Below are 19,983 nucleotides of genomic sequence, written 5' to 3'. Positions count from 1 at the left end.
TAAAGTTAGTGAAGAAAATGAAGAACTAAAAAAATACCTAATAGGTTTCAGGTTCATCGAAAAAGGTACCTAGGGAGATTTCTTAAGTAATATTTCATTTGGTCCATATTTTATTTGTTATTTATGTCCTGCTTCCTTCCTCAAAGGATTTGAGGCTGCTCATTTATTCTCGGTACCTAGTGTGAGATAACATTTTAAAGGAAAAGATCATCTCTTTATCTTCATCTCCTCCATCCTCTCAAGTTCTCCAACCACTTAGGAATTTCAAACAGGATAAGGAAAGCACATTACTTGTCCTATAATAAGTTTTCCAGCATCCAGTCTGATCTCTGCCATTTTAATAGCTATTTTTACCAATCTTAGAGATCTTGCCGTCTCCAAAAACCTATGAGTCTATATGTATGTATTATGTTTGCAGTCGATGGCACAGGTAAGCATCTTGCTTCATTTGCATTTTTTAGAAGTAACTGAGACTTTTTTTTAATAAGCCTGCAATTTTCGGAAACACTGTTCCTTTTCCTAGTCCTTCAGGGTCTTGTCCTTATGCATGCATATTTCAAATGCAACTATTTTACTCAGTGTTATATTGTGAACATTTTCTGCACTGTTATACATTTTAACTTTGAACGTTTACAAGTTACCATTATATATATATTATATATATGTGATATATCATTTATATATATTATATATATGTAATATATATGTAATATATATAATATATATACACTTTTTTTGAGATTGCACATGTGTGGTGAGCAGGGAAAAGGAGAGAGAGACTCTTTTTTTTTTTTAAGATTTTATTTATTTATTTGACAGACAGAGATCACAAGCAGGCAGAGAATCAGGCAGAGAGAGAGAGGAAGGGAAGCAGGCCCCCCGCTGAGCAGAGAGCCCAATGCGGGGCTCAATCCCAGGAACTGGAATCATGACCTGAGCCAAAGGCAGAGGCTTTAACCCACTGAGCCACCCAGGCACCCCGAGAGAGAGACTCTTAAGCGGGGTCCACACCCAGTGGGGAGCCCAACGCAGGACTTGATCTCACAACCCTAAGATCATGACCTGAACCAAAATTAAGAGCTAGACACTTAGCTGACTGAGCCACCCAGGCACCCCTATAAGTTACCATTTTTAATGGTTACATAATAATCCCTAGAGTTGATATGCCATTATAACACAGGGAAAGGAAGGGAGGTATTTGAGCAGATGGCCACAATAGTTCACAGAATGAGTCCCACCACTGTTATTTGTGAGTGCTGGAGCACTTAATATTCCAGGGAGAGAAGTCTGGTACCAAGGAGCTTATCACTCTGAGGGCTTATCCATCAGACTTGCACACGACACGAGCTATCTTGGTCTCAGTTTGTTTTGAAACCCCTCTTTATTCATTTCCTGTATTAATATCCTTTAAGGGACAACAAGTTCTGCAAAAAGCAGAAAGAACAGCTGAAATTAAACTACTCAACCCTGCCTTCTTGCCCATGGCTGCGAGGTGAGGGCTGGGTGCCCTCCGACACCCAATGCACAAACATGCACCCGCTTCAGTAGTCATATGGTGAAGGAAAACAGTCTATGAGGCAGCAGAGTAGTGGCTCTGAGCGAGTAATCTGCAACCAGACTTTGCCTCTGTGTTCTTGTGCCTTAACTGTTCTCATCTGCAAAAATGAGGATCTAATATTGGCACTCACTCTATAAGCTTGTTGTAGGGGTTATATAAAGAATGGGATGTGCCACACATGAAACACCATATAAAGGCTTATTATTATCATTTCTTTTTCATTCTTTTTTTTTTGGGTGGGGGGAGAGAGAGAGAGAGAGAGAGAGAGAGAGAAGTGGAGGGATGGACAGAGGGAGAGAGAGAGAGAATCTTAAGCAGGCTCCCTGCCCATTGCAGAGCCCCACATATGGCTCGATCTCACAGCCCTGAGATCATGACCTGAGCTGAAATCAAGAGTTGGAGGCTTAATTGGCTGAGCCCTCCATGAGCCCCATCTTTTCCCACTCCCTTTTGAAGGAAAGCCGAGAGCGTAGCCCAAGTCAAGGACACTAACTGGGCACTAACCATCGGTAACAGTAAAAGGCAAACCATCCAATGTAATCCTGGTTCCCTTTTCTTGTAGTCACTTCTTTAAAAAGGTTTTTAACCCAGAAACAATACTTAGGACTTTATGAATGCACTTTAAGCCCAGAACTAACAAATACCTTCTGGAAGTTTAAGCTGTGGTTTCAGCTTCAGGCACAGAGCCTGTCTCAGTGATGCTGGCATTTCGTTGGTACAAGACTGTCTCCTCACTGTGACTTGTCATCACTTACTGCATGCCAGGCCTCTGTGAGGTGCTTCACAGAACCAGATTCAGTCTCCCCCACAACCCCATGGGACAGGTATAGTAGTTGTTGCGGTTTTTCCCATTTTACAGGGGTTGGGAACTTGCCGCCAGAAAGATAAAGCAATTTGCCTAATGCCAAGCGCACTCGGAATTGGGAATTTACATGCAGATCCATATAACTCCCAAGTCTATCCTTTTTCCATCTTGCCCACTCCTGTGCAGTGCGATATTTGTGCAAAGATGACTCGAGTCATGGGGGTTTGCATTGCTGATGAAAGAACCTGGCTAATGCCCACAGCTGCTGTGCTGAGCTGTTCAGTGCTTCCCACACATTGGACTGATGCCAATCCTACCAGCCCCCTCGCATCCACCCCCGCATTTCAGACTCAGCATCTATGCTCCTGATCCTGCCTATAATGGATCCTCCCCCCGACACAGAGACCGTCAGATAAAGCCCACAGGCCCTGGTCCTGTCTTCTCGCTCCTGCTCTGTTCTCATGTCTGGTGACCTTCTCTCTCACCTTATCACCATGGCCCACTCCTCACCCTCTTCTTCTTTTTAAAGAGTAGGTTTGGGGGGATACAAAGGAACATGATGGAGACCCCCCTCTCATTTCCCCTTAACCCCCAGCTGACATGCTCCTGGATGTGAGGGTGCACACACCAGCCTCGAGACAGAAGTTGGCAGAAGGTAAAATGGAAGATTTGCAGGCAACTCAAACTAAGCTGCTTTTATGGGAACTCAGGCTTTCACTCAAGGCCCATCTGAGATCACAGGTCAGTGTGAACTGCTGTTGTGGGCTGAACTGTTTGCCCTCAGAATTCATACATTGAAATTCCAACTCCTAGCAGCCCAAAATGTGGCCTTATTTGGGAAAAGAGTCATTGCAAATATAATTAGTTAAGACAAGGTCATACTGGAATAGGGCGGGCCCCAAATTCAATGACTGTTATCCTTATAAAAAGGAGGAAATTTGGACACAAGCTTGCACGTCCCCAGAGGGAATGCCATTGGAAGATGAAAGCAGAGATCACCCCAATGGGGCATCTTCTACAAATCAAGGACCACCAGAGATTGCCAGCAAGCCATCGGGAGCTAGAAGAGAGGAATCATTAGATTCTTCATCACAGTCCTCAGGAGGGGCCAACCCCGCTAACCCCTTGATGTGGACTTCTTGCTGCCAGGACTATGAGGAAATAAATTTCAGAGTGTAAGCAACTCATCTCCCCCCACCCTGTTTGTGGCACTTTGTTGCCACAAACCCAGGAAACTACTAAACTGGAAGGATGCCCAAAAAAGTCATCTGAAAGCTATTGTGAGCTCAGACATGGGTGAGGTGGGGCACAAACGGGAGCCTTCCTGCCCCGGGGGGGGGGGAAGGGTTCCGGTGCATGGATGCCCCAACCCCACTCTGAGGTTCCTTGGAGACTGTTCTAGACCAAGAACAATTCACCCTTAACAAAATACCTGATGCGTGGACTTTTTTTGGTGCCTGCCTGGGGAAAGGGAAGAAGTTCAATTTTAAGTCTAGTGTTACCTCGACCACAGGAGCACATGACGACTTTCATGGGCCTGAGGCAATGTGATCTTCCTGTATTGAAAAAAAAAACAACAAAACAACATTAAGATTGGATTGGGAGGGAGACAAACCATAAGAGACTCTTAATGTCACAAAACAAACTGAGGGTTGCTGGGGGGAGGGGGGTAGGGAGAGGGTGGTGGGGTTATGGACATTGGGGAGGGTATGTGCTATGGTGCTGTGAAGTGTGTAAACCTGGCGATTCACAGACCTGTACCCCTGGGGCTAATAATACATTGTATGTCAATAAAAATTTCAAAAACTTTAAAAATTTAAAAAAATAATAAAAAAATATTTGATAACCTCCTTGATGTCAAGACAAGGATAATCCATGCTGGATCCATCATGATATATTCATTACTATTACATTGATAGTTTTCTTCATATTTTAAAAGAAATTAAAACATGTCTGTGGGCCCCTAGAAGTGTTGTGGGCCCCAGGCACTGTGCCTATTGATAAATCAGCCCTGCCCCAGGGGAAAAACCAGTGAGCCACCGGGGAGTCAAAAAACTCCTACCCCTGCTTGTGGCTATTGCCACAAGAAACAGCCTTGGAAAGATCTATGAACAAGTGTGTTATATCTAAGCATTCTCTCCGTCCTCGGAAAGTGACGCCGTCTTCACGGGGGTTGCATTTCTTGAGTCAAAAAGTCCACAGTTTGCCTTACACTTTTCCTTTACCTCAGGATGAACCACAAAATAAATACTCCCAGGCGTAGACAGAGAGCCAAGCCTCATATTAGCTGCCACCACCTGCGAGCGTAGGACCATAAATCCACCCCCCTCCCCCACAGAGGAGCCGTGGGACGCCGTCAGAACCATACATAAAACATGCCCCTTCTGCACTGTATTATCGGCCTTCCTGATTTACTGTATATACAGTCTCCAAGTTAAATACCAACAGAAGCACCCGAAAATATATTCTCTTGCAGCCCCAGTCTGAAAACCGCATTGCCCAAATAATGTCTGCTCATTCATCATTTACTTTCCAGTACCTGAGTGTCATTCTCAGAAATACATCCCTACAGCAGGGCCCCATGAAACTCGGGAGCACAGAGAAGGAGAAGCAGAACCCCCAGATTTAAGGCCCAGGCATTTTTAAAGTGCACATGTTTCAAAAATGAGACTAAGCCATTCGAACAGTCGGTGTCTGACTCCCCCTTAGCAGGGATTTTACTGACTTCCCTTAAGGTCACATTTGAATCTATCTTCCCTGTATGCACCCCACCTTACCATAGGAGCAGTGGTAACAAGTTGAATAAATAAAACCACACTAAATTGTTCTCCCTAGAAACCATTACCAGGGATCTGCATTTATGCAGAATTCCAGTTACTTTCCGGGGAGGACCCAGGAGCATAGATTTCTAGTCCCTGACGATCCACTGGAGCATGAGTCTCAAGAGACAGAGAGCAATCCCCAGTTACACGTTATGAGTTTGAGAATAGGAGTAGCCTTGGTTTTTGTAGGCTGGTCTGGGGTTGAATATCAGCTATACAACAGGATGAGTGCCATCTTGGAGAATCCAGATCCTCATCTTCTAAGGGAAGATAATGCTGGCTGGGCCATGGTGATTAAGAATTCAATCTAGGGGTGCTCGGGTGGCTCAGTGGGTTAAAGCCTCTGCCTTCGGCTCCGCTCGTGATCCCAGGGTCCTGGGATCGAGCCCCACATCGGGCTCTCTGCTCAGCCAGGAGACTGCTTCCACCTCTCCCTCTGCCTGCCTCTCTGCCTACTTGTGATCTCTCTCTCTCTCTCTCTGTCAAATTAAAAAAAAAAAAAAAAGGAATTCAATCTAGATGCCCTCCTTTCCAACAGGACCCTGATTTTGTTTAGGTAACCACTCACCCAGGCCCGGTTTCACAGAGGTGGGACCTGTACAGAGGCACAGAGCCTCATGCTCAGAAGGACTCTGTGCTCAGTTCAGTGCTCTGCTGTCACCATCTTGAAATTGTTAAAAATTTTACTTTTGAACCTGTGACTTGTAAGGAAATCTGCTGAGACAGTGGTGTGTGCACGTGAGCAGAGGAAATATAACATGCCATGTTATATTCACCTCGTCCGCCCTTCTGTGGTAATTCCACAGAACGATTCCATGGGTTAACTCCACCCTGGTGCTGGTGGTTGGTTCATTCCAGACCAGGCATGCCACTCTAATCAGACCAATGTGAAGCTTTCTGGAGGCTTCTGAAAGAGTTCAGACTCCTGCTTCCAGAATTGATTCTATGTCCATCTTTCTGTGAACTGTAAGCATGAAGCCAACATAGAGAGCAGGGCAAAGTCAATAGAATCCCAGAAAAACAGAGCTAGAGCTTCTGGACCAAGCAACACAAATATTGGCCCCCAGCGTGGACTTCCAAGAATATGAACCAACCATTTCACTGTGGCTAAGTGCCATTTAAGAAGGAATTTCTACCTTGATGCTGAAAGCAGACCGGTATATATCTGCTGACTGAGTAGATCGATGCATACAACATTGAAAAATCAGAAGTCATGGCTGGCATTGGCCAAGAAAAACTTCAAGGGTCTCAAGGAGCAGGCAGGGAGTGGGGAGATCTGGTTGATAGGTGAAGAGGAAGAAAAGGCAGTCCCAGAAGGAAGGGGTCCTATGGTGCATGCAAAGACCTGAGGGAGACACACACAAGGGGGCAGGGAAGACCAGAATCTGGAGATGCAATGGTTCATGCAGGGAGAATGGGTACCACGATGTGGCTGCCCTAGATTTGCGAGGGTCTGGGGTGTTCTTGAGGTGGTGTGGTCAGTTGCAGGTCGACTTCCCATTTGTGTGGTTTTGAAATGCCCGGGGTGGTGAAGAGACAGACCTGTGTCGCAGTAAGATCTTATGAGCTACTTTCTTATCATCTTATTCATGAAAAGGCACTTTACCGGAGTGCTAATAGGTCCCCTTTAGAGTCCAGTTATCTGGGTTTGAAACCTCACTAATGGTATATCCTGGGCAGTGCCTTTATCATTCTGTGCAAAATAAATGCAGAATGAAGGTATTAGCAGTATCTCCTTTGCCCTTTGCTATGAGAATTACGAGGTTGTTTAGTGTCCGACACTTTGCAAGAGTTCCATGGATGCTGGTGATCATTATTAATAGACCTTTAATGGTCTTACATGGGTCCTTGCTAGAGAGATTTCTTCTGGGGGCCTACTGGGGACCCACAGGCTCCTACTCCCTCTCCTCATCTCTCATTGTTTGGAGACTGTCATCCACAACTGCAAACCCATCTTTCACCTTCTTGACACCTTCTACAGTGGCCCCTGAGCAGCAGGATGAAGACTTTCTGGGCCCCAGACTCCGTGGGCCTGTTTCTGCCTGCCTGACCTTTGGGCTGGAAGATGTTGCTGTGGGAGCTTTTTGGACCAAATTCCACCATAGCCAGCCAACCTCTCTGGCTTATCCCCAAGAGTCAAGGGAATGTCATGGGACACTTGAGTCCTGGCCTGCTTAGAGTGTATGGAAAGAAGGGTTAAAGTCATACAAGAAATACTTATGTGGCTGATTTCACTTGATTTATAAGAAAGGCTTCCTCAAACAAAAAAAGCATATTTTCAACATATAGTAGAGTGTCCATTTTGGTGATCTGCTTGTGCTGGCCACATTTGGGGTTGGCTTCACAGATCCCTGCGACAGGATTAACTAGGACCCCATTAAGTACGGCATGTTGCCTTTCGTTTATTCCTGTTAACAGGTTCTCACTCAATGCCTCTTACGTGCCAGGCACAATTTGGTGACTTGCGTCTTACCCAGTTATCTGCGTTCTAAATACTATGTGTGACATAACAGATGATGTTCCACATAGATCCTTTCATATTTTCAAAGAGTTAGAATCAAATTTCAGAGGGAACACGCCACCTAAACCACAAAGGACTCTGAAACACCTTCCTTCAGAACTTCAAGGACGGGGTAGTTAGAAGTTCAGCCGATGTCTGGCCTCTGCATTAGTATAATCTTTCCGAGGTGATAGAGGAATGCAGTTCCACTCGGCACACAGTTACCACGAATATTTACACCTTGCCTTTTGAAAGTAAACAAATTAGGGGAAACCAGAAAACTTGAAGCCACCAAGCCCAAAACTTTCTGTGACTCTTTCTTATCACACTGTGATAAAGACCGATAAAAATTCTTGGATATAATTCAATACCAGAAGACGATTCTGCATCTGCAGAACATTTGACATGTACAACGTTTTAAAAATTCTTTTAAAATGAATATGCAGAATAAAGCATGCTCTGCGCCTAGGGACAAAATCATATGTTATCAATTATTGGAAACACACAGCACACATCACCAACGAACACACGTAGGACCCGCCAGTGTTGTTGGTAAGATTATGGGGAGAGTGGAGAGATTGCTTGCAGCTGTTATGTTAATTAAGGAGCAAAATGGCTCCATCTGCCACACCATCTCTCAGTTCGGCTACCAGCCCTTTTTCTGCTTGGCTCTGAGTTAATGTAGAGCAAGGGAGCGGATGCCTGTTCTTTGGCCCCAGTTAGTTCCCACGTGGAGTAGATGTTGGAGAGGAAGGTCTGGCAGGCTGAGTCACAGATTCCCATCTGGCTAATTCTCCATCACACTTAGGTTTGGAATGGGCTGACACAGGATTGTCTTCCCCCACATGGATGTGGCTGGGGTTGCGGGTAAGGATCTGTGGACCAGGCTGGGCTGGACCCTATGGAAGTAATCCATCAACAAGAATGGATGGGACTGAACAGACAGGCTGAGCTGGGTGGCATATTGAGTTCCCTTCGCAGCTGTCTTGCTTTATTCATCCACATAATGTATGTGTGGCAATAGTGCCCTACAAGACACAGCATTACTGCCAATATAGTCAGCTTTGCTTGCAAGATCCTAGAATAGTAGAGTTCGGGGTAAGTTTCTGTTTGGTACCTTTCCGAGGGCCAAAATCAGAGACACGTTAAATGAACACTTTCTAGTAACTGCTGAGATATAGATCATACAGATTGAATATATTTTATTTTTTAAAAGGGGGTACTTCTCATGTACTCAGTCTTCATCTACAAGCACATGACGCTTTGTTGCTTTCTCCGTGTGGTCTCATGTTCCCTAATGGTGGTGAAAATTATCCTGTTAACTGATACAAGTCAAAGTTGAAGATGAACGTAAGAATAGGAAAAGTTTTAAATGTGTTATATTCATTTCTATGATTAAACCATTAATGTGCATCAAAAGTCTTTGACAAAATTAACACCCCATTGTTTTTAAAAGTCAGTGAAAACCATGCAATCCTCCTTTTTGTTATCCAACTACTCTTTTTTCTAGAGGTACTAAGGAGCAATGAGATGCCAAAAAAGTAGTTGAAGTCCAAGAGGAAAGATTCATTGAGCATCTGTTGGGTTGTAGGCATAGTTATCTATCCATAGAGTGCCCTGTTATCCACAATACCCCCTCTCCCCAGAACTCAAGGCCAAAAGGGCTATTTTTCCTGCTAGCTCTGGTGATGGGATGAATTGGAAATCACCTTCTTGCCACTTCCGTTTCTTTCTATTTCCCCTTTCCACCATGACCAGTGCTAGGGGATACAACAGTTTAAAATGGTACATTAGAGCAAGCAACACCCCACCCAGGAATGAAAAGGAGAACAGCCATTGACAACTAAGTGGTTTCTCTGAGGAGGTAGCAGAGCTCCGGGCAAAAAAAAAGGTCAAGAGTTGGGGGTCTCTCCTATGAGAACAGAAAGATCAAAGTTATGGCTTTGGAAGAAACATTCTTTCTTTGAGATGAAATTAGGCTGCTGATCCCAAGGAAAAAAACAAATTAATGTTTCCCCGTTTACCTTTCGCTGTAGCTCCTTTAAGTGGTAAGACTGGTCTGGGATTGGAGTGCTTCCGTTCATCCATGTCTTGGATCCATCTGTATCTTTCTCCAGAGCTTACCACACCCAAGAAAGGAAAGCATCAACAAAGCCTGGTTGAAGCCCCAAGGCATTACTCAAGTTGTTGAGAATCTTACTCCTTTCTGTTAAAGGGATAGAGCTTCCTGGGGAAAGGGAATTAGGCCATCCAGGGGGGTGTCAGTGATGGAGGAGGTGCCTGGAGAGAGGGCAGAGAGGGAAGGGGGACTCTACCCCAGGAAAACACAAATCATGGGGATCTGTGTTTAGGTGTATCTTCCCGTTTGTGCCACAAGAAGACAGTTGAGTTGTGGTTTTGGTTGTTTCAACCTTCATTTCTCCTAAACTCTAATGCCCTTTTCAGAATTGCCTGCCCTTTCAGTAGAAAGCTTCTCCCACCATGGCTTCTTCACCCTCCAGTTATGTATGCATTACATAATAGATAGACGGGGTGGGACAGATGCCAGCACCTCTGGAGGGCATTAGAAAAAGACAACAAAGTTTAGAAGCTAAAGATACTATGATGCAACATCTCTGTTGCTTCTTTAAGTTCGTGAAGTTTCCTCTAACAGTGATTTCACAACCCAAGTTATGTTCACATGAACCACCAAATAAGAGTGCAACCCAAGATGCTATGAAATTCTTCTTTCTGAAATTTTTTGAAACAAAATTCTTTTTTAAAACCTTCCAAACAGATAGGTCAGAGGTCACGTGGAATTCTCAAAACAAGAATTCACAGCAGAGAAAGTCGAGGGAGACCTAACTGTGGTCAGAATGCATAAGCCCAACAATGGTGTGGAAGCCAAGATACTCAAGCCCTTTATACTGGAATCATCATAAAACGGCCAACAACGATGATGAGAATTCACTGAGGGCTCGCAAAGTGGTAGGCACTGTTCTAAGTGCTCTCCGTGCAGTAACTCATTCAACAAGCAAATGTCTGCCGATCAAAGGCAAACAGAAGAGGTTTAAGCACTGTCCCTGAATTTTCCCTCAAAAGGCATATTAAAATTCAAATGCTCTTCTTCCTTGACATAGTTCATTATTTACCAATCACCGATAGCAGCCTTGGACAACAAGCAAGCAAATACCAGTGTGGCAAGGCCAACTCTCCTAGATCTTCCTGAAGATGAGCTTCCCATCAGAGTCCTGTAGCCTGGGACAGAAGGACCAGACTTTTAGTGGTAAAGATCTGGATGGAATTAAGACCCAGTTGTCTGAGCAACATAAATTGAAGCAGCATATCCGAATAAGTGAACCATCTTTTAATCTAAACTAATTTGACTACATTTTTCCTATTATAATTCATTAATTTAAAAATGTGTTATTACCTAAAACACAGAAATCATTAATTAAAATCTCTAACATCAAATTAGGCTCTGTGGGTCTGGAACTTTTAACAGATCACGTATAAGGGTTACCATGGTAACTCGTCGCGTTGTAATTCTGTACCTTCCTGGGCAAGAGGCTAGAAAGGAGAAGACAAACAATTTGAGGAGATACCAGCATCAGAAATTGAGTTAATCTGTGACATAAACCCTCTGTAATTTTGCTTGCCAGCTTTCACCATGTGAAGGAAAAACAGATAGTGAAAAGGCATAAAAGATTCCATTTCAGAGCTCCCTAAAATTGCCAATTCCACTCCATAGTTGATTCTCAGCAGAGAAGGAAATGGGAAGATTACGCAGGGAGATGACACTGTCATAAAATGATCAGCTTGAAGGAGAAAGTGGCATCATTGCTTCTGAATGGCAGGAAGCAGGTGCCTCTCCCAGGGGAAGGATTCTCTCTAATCCTTAGGTTTAAACCCATCCCCCGCTCAGTGTTACAGGCCAATTACCAACCTGCGACAACGCAGAAGCAACTGGAACCAAACTCGCAACCTGCAGGCACACTTTCCCTTCCCAGTACCTCTGTGCGTTCAGGACTGGAACTCCTCAGCCGCTGAGCACTCCAGCGGCCCACAGCTGCTGATCTCATAATGGAGATCAGATGGCTGACCATCAACTTTCATTTCCCCACTTTGTGAAGCAGGGCACAACTGATAAAAGCTGTTTAGACTTCGTGAAATTTTTTGCATTCTCCCTCACCTTATTCAAACTACATTGAATCAGGATTCTCTGAGACAGTCTTCCCACCCTTCATTCACATGAGTCCTAATTTCTATATTTAAGATACTCATATGAGGCATGCCTGGGTGGCTCAGTCGTTAAGCATCTGGCTTCGGCTCAGGTCATGGTCCCAGGGTCCTGGGATCGAGCCCAGTGTCAGGCTCCCTGCTCGGTGGGAAGCCTGTTTCTCCCTCTCCCACTCCCCTGGCTTGTGTTCCCTCTCTTGCTGTCTCTCTCTCTCTCTCTCTGTCAAATAAATAAATAAAATCTCAAAAAAAAAATACTTGTATGAAGACTGATGGATTATAAAATCCATTTACGGAGCGGGTCTCTTGCCTAATGTGGTCAGGAAATGTGAACAAGAGCCATAATAATCTCGAGGACATTATTGCAGGCAGGTATCTAAATTATTTAGCTTTTAAAATTCCAAAAGCTTATCAACAATGGAATCAATTGCCTGACCCTTGTCAATAGGGCTCCTCCCGCCTTGTGTTACTTGCAGCAGCTGCAAACAGGAATGGGGCAGGGCTCCTACGCAAAATCAGTGACAAAGTTGGAATTTTCACAAGAGTGGGCATCCGAGGAGGGTTCTCTCCTTAGGGGACGCTGAGTGTGATAAGTGTGTCTAGAATCCCCTTACGGGTAACACGACGTCAAATAGATTAAATAGCTTTTTTATTTTTTTAAAGATTTTATTTATTTATTTGACAGACACAGATCACAAGTAGGCAGAGAAGCAGGCAGAGAGAAGGAGGAGGAAGCAGGCTCCCTGCTGAGCAGAGAGCCCGATGCGGGGCTCGATCCCAGGACCCTGGGATCATGACCTGAGCTGAAGGCAGAGGCTTTAACCCACTGAGCCACCCAGGCGCCCTAAATAGCTTCTTAATTGCCAGGACAACTCCAGTTTTTCTTGCGGTTGCACTGAAGACGATTTCATGTGTTAGGAGTTGACTCACACGAGGAATTTATCAACTTCCCAACATTGCACTGGGGAGTTATTTATGAATCAGCTAATGGGGCTGGGAAGGTACCTCAATGTGAAACCAACTGGCCACACTTCGACCGAAAGGTTTCGGAGTCGATTCTTCAGCACAAACCAGCAGCCGTGTGCTATTAAGCCATGGTCTTAATGAGAGCGACACGGTTGTGCAAATGTCTCTTGTCAGCGGCTGCCAGTGGCAGGAGGCCCAGCCAGGCATCTCTGCTCGGAATGGATCCCTTTCCATCCTGGCCCACAGAACTACCTCTGGTCCCCTCGGACCGCATTCACTGTGACTGAAATTAGCTTGGGACAGACAGTCGTGATAGTAACTGTCAAAAGTTAAAAAAAAAAAAAAAGGTTAATGTAAAGTCAATGAATCACTGAAGCAGTAATTACTAAGAGTTTATGGTGCACACACCAAAAAAAACCTAAACACAACACAGCAAAAATCAGTTTGCAAACTGGGAGCACTCAAACCAAATTAAGGCATGAGGCTCCAAGGTATACCGTTATAAAGCAGCTTACATAGAATGGAGGACATGACTGTTCGGTCTTCACGGTGATCGGTTCCTATACAGGAATTCTCTTTAGTGAAAGGGGAACTTGTTAGTGGTTACCTTGTATCAAGTTTTGGGAATAATCTAAGTTTCACTTATGATTTCAGAGGCATAAACAAGAAGGGACCTAGGTCAAGATAGCCTCACTTGTCTAGCAAAATAAGCTAAATTAAGCTTTATTTGTATGACTAAACTGGTTTAGTCTGCTCGGAGAAATTTCAAGCGTGCTCCGTTTGTGTTTGATTTAAACATTACACAACATTGTAAGTGTACTTAATGACATTGAATTATACACTTAGAAATAGTTAAAATGGTAAACTTCTTGTTGCACGTATTTTACCACAATAAAAAAATGTGTCAAGCTTTCTTTAAAAAAAAAAAAGTGATATCTATCTATCCGTCTATCCATCTATCATCTGTCTAAAGTTATATATACAGGGGCACCTGGGTGGCTCAATCGGTTAAGCATCTGCCTTTGGCTCAGGTCATGATATCAGGGTCCTGGGATCTGTCTCCCCGTCAGCTCCCTGCTCCTCGGGGAGTCTGCTTCTCCTTCTGCCTCTGCCAGCCGCTGCCCCTGCCGGCCGCTGCCCCTGCTTATAATCTCTCTCTCTCTCTCGAATGAATAAATGAAATCCTAAAAAAATAGATAAAGTTATATATGGAAAGCGAGAGAGAGAGAGCATACAGAATGAGTTGCAAAGTATGGTGGGAGTATCCTAAGCAGAATGTGGTAAATTGTGGTAGACATTTGTGGTGTTTGGTCTATAGTGTGAACACCCATTCTACTTTGGAGTGATCTCAAGATGGAAGCTGAAGGGTGGCAGGTGTTCCCTCAACTGCTCTCTGAAAGTTGGAGAGCAGACCAACTGGAAAGCATCCAGTAGAATGCTCATGCCCAGGACTCTCAATCTTAAGGGAGGGACTCAAAGATGCAGGTTCAACCAGACCTTCCGTGGAGATGAGAGGAGGGGCGGTGAGTGACCAGGTAGTGCAGGGGGGCGGCACTCTCAACCAAATGTGGACAGCTCTGAGGTCTTTTCCCCTCCGGCTCCTGCCCATTTTCCTGGTTTCTCCAGCCCTTCTGTGAATTCTGCAAATAAAACCCTTCTAGTATATTCTTTTTCCACTTAAGTTACCTGTGTTAACTTCTAAAGTTTGTAATACGAATAATACAAGGAGAAAATATTCTATTTCTTCCACATTGTCAAATAATACTTGAATCAAAGTCAAAATGGAAATGGAGTTGTTTTTTTTAACCAAGTGAGAATTTTTTAAAATTTCACTTATTTTATTTGTTTTCCTGACATATAATTGACACATGAAATTGTAAAATATTTTAAGTGTACATTGTGGTCATTTGATATATGTATTTCTTGTGAAAGGATCCTCCCCATTGAGTTAATTAATACATCCACCCCCTCACATATTTATCTTTAGGGGTGAGAACATTTAAGTTCAACTCAGCAGATTTCAATAATACAATACATTGTTATCAACCACAGTCATCATGATTTACATTAGATCCTCAACCTTATTCATCTTCTACCCCTTTACCAACCTCTCCTATTTCTCCCGCCCTCCAGCACCTGACAACTACTTTTCTACTCTATTTCTATGAGTTTGGCTTTTTTTTTTTTTTTAAGATTTCACATATAAGTAATAACACATGCAGTATTTATCTTCCTCTGTCTGGTTTATTTCAGTTAACATAATGGCCTCAAAGTCCATCAGTGTTTACAATGGCAGGATTTGCTTCTTTCTCATGGCTCAGTAATATTGCATTATATATAATAAAAATAAGTAAGTATTATTCCATGAAAAATAGTATATCTCTCTCCATTCACTTGGCAGACACTTAAGTTGTTTTCCCGTCTTGGCTATTTGAACAATACTGCAATGAATATAGAATGCAGATATCCCTTTGAGATCCTGATTTCAATTCTTTTAGATATAGACCCAGAAACAGGATACCTGGATCATATGGTAGTTTTAGTTTTAATTTTTTGAGGAACTTCCATACTATTTTCCATAGTTCCTGTATCAATTTACATTCCCACCAATAGTGAACAAAGGATCCCTTCTCTCCATATCCTCACCAACACTTAAGTGCTGTCTTTTTAATAATAGCCATCCTAACAGGTGTGAGGTGATATTTCATTGTGGCTTTGATATGTATTTCCATGATGATAAGTGATGAGCATCTTTTCATGTACCTGTTGACAAGTTGTATGTCTTCTTTGGAAACACAACTATTCAGCTCTTCTGCCTGTTTGCTAATCAGATTGTGTGGGGTTTTTTTTGTTTTGTTTTGTTGCTATTCAGTTGCATGGGTTATTTATACATTTTGGATATTAACCCTTTATCAGGTATATGGTTTGCAAATATTTTCTCCCATTCAGTAGGTTTCCTTTTTATTTTGTTGATGGTTTCAAGTGAGAATTATAGCTGAAATCTTCCATTATAGCCATAAATCTTCCTCTGTTAGTCATAAAACCACTCAACCCTGCCAATCTTCAGTCAAACAGGGGCTCAAATGGTTAAGAAATTATTTTCTTTCCTGTCACAGTACACAGATTCCCTGGAAGATCAGAGGGACTGATTTCATGTGCTCTGGTATTTTGTTACGATTGTTTCAAAGGTTGCAGTATGATCTTCCAAAGAAGAGGCTGTATTTTCTCTAAAAACCTCAGTGATGAGGGTGTACACAGTAGGCACGGCTCTTCAACTGACCCCAGCTTTATTCTCTGAGCCAGGCAGATGAGCCTCAAACTGACAAGGGCCAGCTTTCAAAGGCCAAGCCACAGAGTCCAGAACTGAGAAGTGATCTTATTCCCTCTCCCAGGGCTTTGGAACAGTTTCTCTTCCAGCAAGTTCTTCAGTTCTTCCTTTATCAGCTTTGGTACGCAAGAGAGTTCTGAAGAAATGGTGGCAACCGTAAATGAAAAGTGCGCACTCCCAGTGGAGAAGTGTCTCAGGCTGCTGGTCGACCCGTGTGCCGTTTCCACCAACTTGCCCTTCTTTACCTCCTTTCCTTTGACCCTGGCAATTTGACCACATGGGTCAGAAATGGACTGTACACCAAAGCTTACTTACACCCTAACTCTAGGGCAAACTATTTTTTAAAAAGTCTAATGTAGTCTATAAGAAAGATTCCAGCTAGTCCAGAAGGCTCTATCAGAACTACGTAGGGTGCTTTTCTTTCCTCCTAAGCTATGGGCATTCACTGCTCCTTCCCCCAAACATGCACACTCCCCTGTTTGGACAAGTACCTACTCCTCATTGAGATGACCCAGCAATGTGGGACAGAATGTGTTTGAGATTATGAGGTCCCCGGGATGGGGATTTGCATCGAGCCTTCTCGCCTCCACGCCCACATGATTTCTAGTGCCCTCAGCACACGGTGGAAACCAGGTGACCGAGGTCCTTCTTGGCTCTGTCGCCTCATCACATCCTAGTCAGTGCCTGCATCTGAGGTATTCTGATGTTTGGGGAGAAAGCGGGGCAGGGACATGTGGAGTGATGCAAAACACTGCCTAAATGTGATTTGTGAACATGATGAACAATAGTCTTACCATGTGAGTGCTAATGCTGCTGCAGAACAGCATCTGGAGAAGAAAGGAAGCCATGATCCGGCGACAAGCAAATCATGTCTTGCTTCATTAAAAAAAAAAAAAAAAAGCTTCTCTTTCTTCCAATAAGAAAAACAAAACAAATGGCAATTAAGGACATGAGAGACTTAGAGGTGAAACTGTTACTCCCTGAGAAACTTGAAAACAAGCAAGAAGGTAGAAAACCCCATCGCTTTGTGTAACAGTGGTGCCATGGCCATTTTCTTTTCCAAGAGTTTGTGAGCACCAGGGGTTTATATTTGGTTTTCTTGCTTTGTTTTTCCTCTGCCTGACGATCCAACTGGAGAAATTATGTGGGTTATCGAGAGAGAAAAAGGAAAAAGACAATACCGCTGTGGAACAAGTCTTTACTATGCCAAACATGTGATAATGGAATGAGTAGCCTTTAGGAAGATACATAAAAGTAAAAAAGATTTTACTGACAAGCCTGTTAGAGTCTGTTAAGCATTGGCCCTGTTTTTTGTTGGGATGTCACACTCTACTTTTGATGACAATTTTATGGGCTTTTCAGAAATTAAAATAGCAATAAAAATAATTACATTAATGCCTACACAGATGTGTTGGGGTTGTTTGATATTCTTGTAATATTTTAAGTCCTTTGCATAATCGGATTAAACAACATGAACACGTAACTCCAGAGCTAAAGGCCACTGTCACATCAGGAAAGAGACCAGCATTAGCAAACAAATTAATTCCTGGGTAAACCAGAGAGAAACGAGGAAGGCTTTGATCCAAGACTTAATATTTTCAAACCATCTCCCAGTTAAATAAAGAGAGATTTTCTGAAGCAAATCACTGGAGACCAGGATATACATTGCACCCTCTCCTAGTGCCTCAGTGTCCCATAGAAGAACATAGTCTTGAAGGGGCTGACCTGCCAAGTGAGAAAAAACACATTACGTGAGTGTAGGGAAAACTGGCGCTCCATTTTGAAAGAGTTTGTCATATTTTCTCCCCTTCATGACCTTGGGTAAATGACTTCAGCACCTCTGAGCAGGGTGCTGCCTTCCCCACACTATAAAAATGGCTATTATGCCCATCGATCATGCAGAGATGCCACGAGACTTAATTTATTAGTTAATGTTTGTGTTACACTCTGTGGCTCTTAGATGGAAGGTGTTATAGAAATGCAAAGCAGCAATATATTATCTAAACATCTGCTTCCTCAAATAGCTCTCTAGAAAGTGTTCATGGCCTCAGCACAAATGATTCCTCCTCAAATGGATCATTTTGTCTGGGCCTTCCTTGGTCTATAAATCGTTTCACCTTCGTGCCAATGCACAGAGTCTCTAGGCAGAATCCACTCTGGCAGCTGGGATTTCCATCTTGTCCTCGGAATGGCCCCTGCGGGTGCTGCCCCCTGGCGGGCGGGCGTCGCAGTTCCTCACAGGTCTTCCCGTTCCGCGCCACATCTACCATCTTCATTCTTTACTCCGAGAAGCCATTATAATTAGGCATTTCTTTTGATGCTTCATTTTATACATAGGCGTGTTCCATCTAACCCAAGGGCTTGGGGCTTTGAAATTTGGCAGGAAAACCAAGAGAAATCACTTAAAAGCTGCTTGAAAATAAAAGAAGAAAATGCAAAAAAAATTAAAAATTGTCGAGGTTCGAACATGTTTTGATGAGATTTAATTAATTGCCGAATTGCTAAAGATTATATTGGAGATTATTTTGGTTGATATTTATACTGTCCGTAACTTTATTAAAACTCAGTACCCTAAAGCAAATGGGTATTTTTTCTAATAGGAATTCCATAGTTCCAAATATATGCTTGGATTGAGGCAACTTCTTTCCCAAACACAACAAGAGAAAGACAATGAATAACAAATTCAAAGGTTTTCCTCTTCTCCTATTTTTATTTCCACTTCAGTTTTGAGAGCATTTTTTTTTCTTTGCGTATTATTCCTCAACCCTATCGTTTTTGGTCTCGGAGTGTCTTAAAATGTACCCAAGATTTGTTTTAATCAGGTATAGTAAGATGATAGACACAGAGACAACAAAGGACCTTGAAAGAAGAGTTAGTTTATCCCTTACAACGCCCAAGAGGAGAGGGTCTGAGGCTCATTGCAGCTCCACGTGGGGAAACCGCCCAGGTAAATCCAAAAGCAGAAGGAGTGACAGGAAAAGCATGGCCCTGGGGCTCTATTGTGGTTTCTGAGGGAAGGATGGAGTGAGGCAAGTTTGAGCAAACAGGATTGTATAGTTTGAATAGATGGGGCAGGCTCTGGGCTACACAGGTGGTTTCTGGTTGTCTAGTGCCTATACCTGGCGTGGTTTGGGGGAGGGGAAATGTGGTTTGGTGTGTGAGGGTTTGATATAGGGAGGTAGTTCGGGATATGGACTTTGGATTGGTTGATTTGTAGGTGAGAAGTGTGCTCCTGGGCAAATTGTTTGCTACTTCTAAGAATTAGCCAGTTCTGGAAGGGCTGCCCGAAGTCAAGCATCATAAAATACAGAAAATTTAAAAAAAAGAAAACCTGATTAATACAGGGAGATCTTCTTTGGTATCTTCCAAGAAAATCTTTTAGAATTTGGCCACACAAGTCCCTCACTTTTTATTTGGTGATAAAATATATGCTTTCTAAAGAGAGAAGTTGTGGAGATAATTAGGAAAATAATACCATTGATGAGTACTTGCTATATCTAGCAATTGGTGAAACACTGTAAATGCTATTCAATTGAAGTATTAAACTGTAAGAATGCTAAAATGAAAAAGAAAAGTGTAAGTTACCTTTTTATCCTTACTTGTTTTATGGGAAAGCATCTCAAGGTAGGGTTTATAAGAGCTTGACCTAGAGGGCTTTGAAAGAGGTAAATCAGCATTTTCTTCCTTCTTAACAGAAGGAACTCTCAACACTCACTTGTGGTGTTGGAAAACTGCTCACAGAAGTGCATAACCTGCCATTTTGGTGTTAATTGGACATTTGAATTC

Source organism: Martes martes (assembly GCF_963455335.1).
Source record: "Martes martes genome assembly, chromosome: 7".
In the NCBI taxonomy this organism is placed as follows: Eukaryota; Metazoa; Chordata; class Mammalia; order Carnivora; family Mustelidae; genus Martes; species Martes martes.
This window is presented reverse-complemented; position numbering follows the sequence as displayed.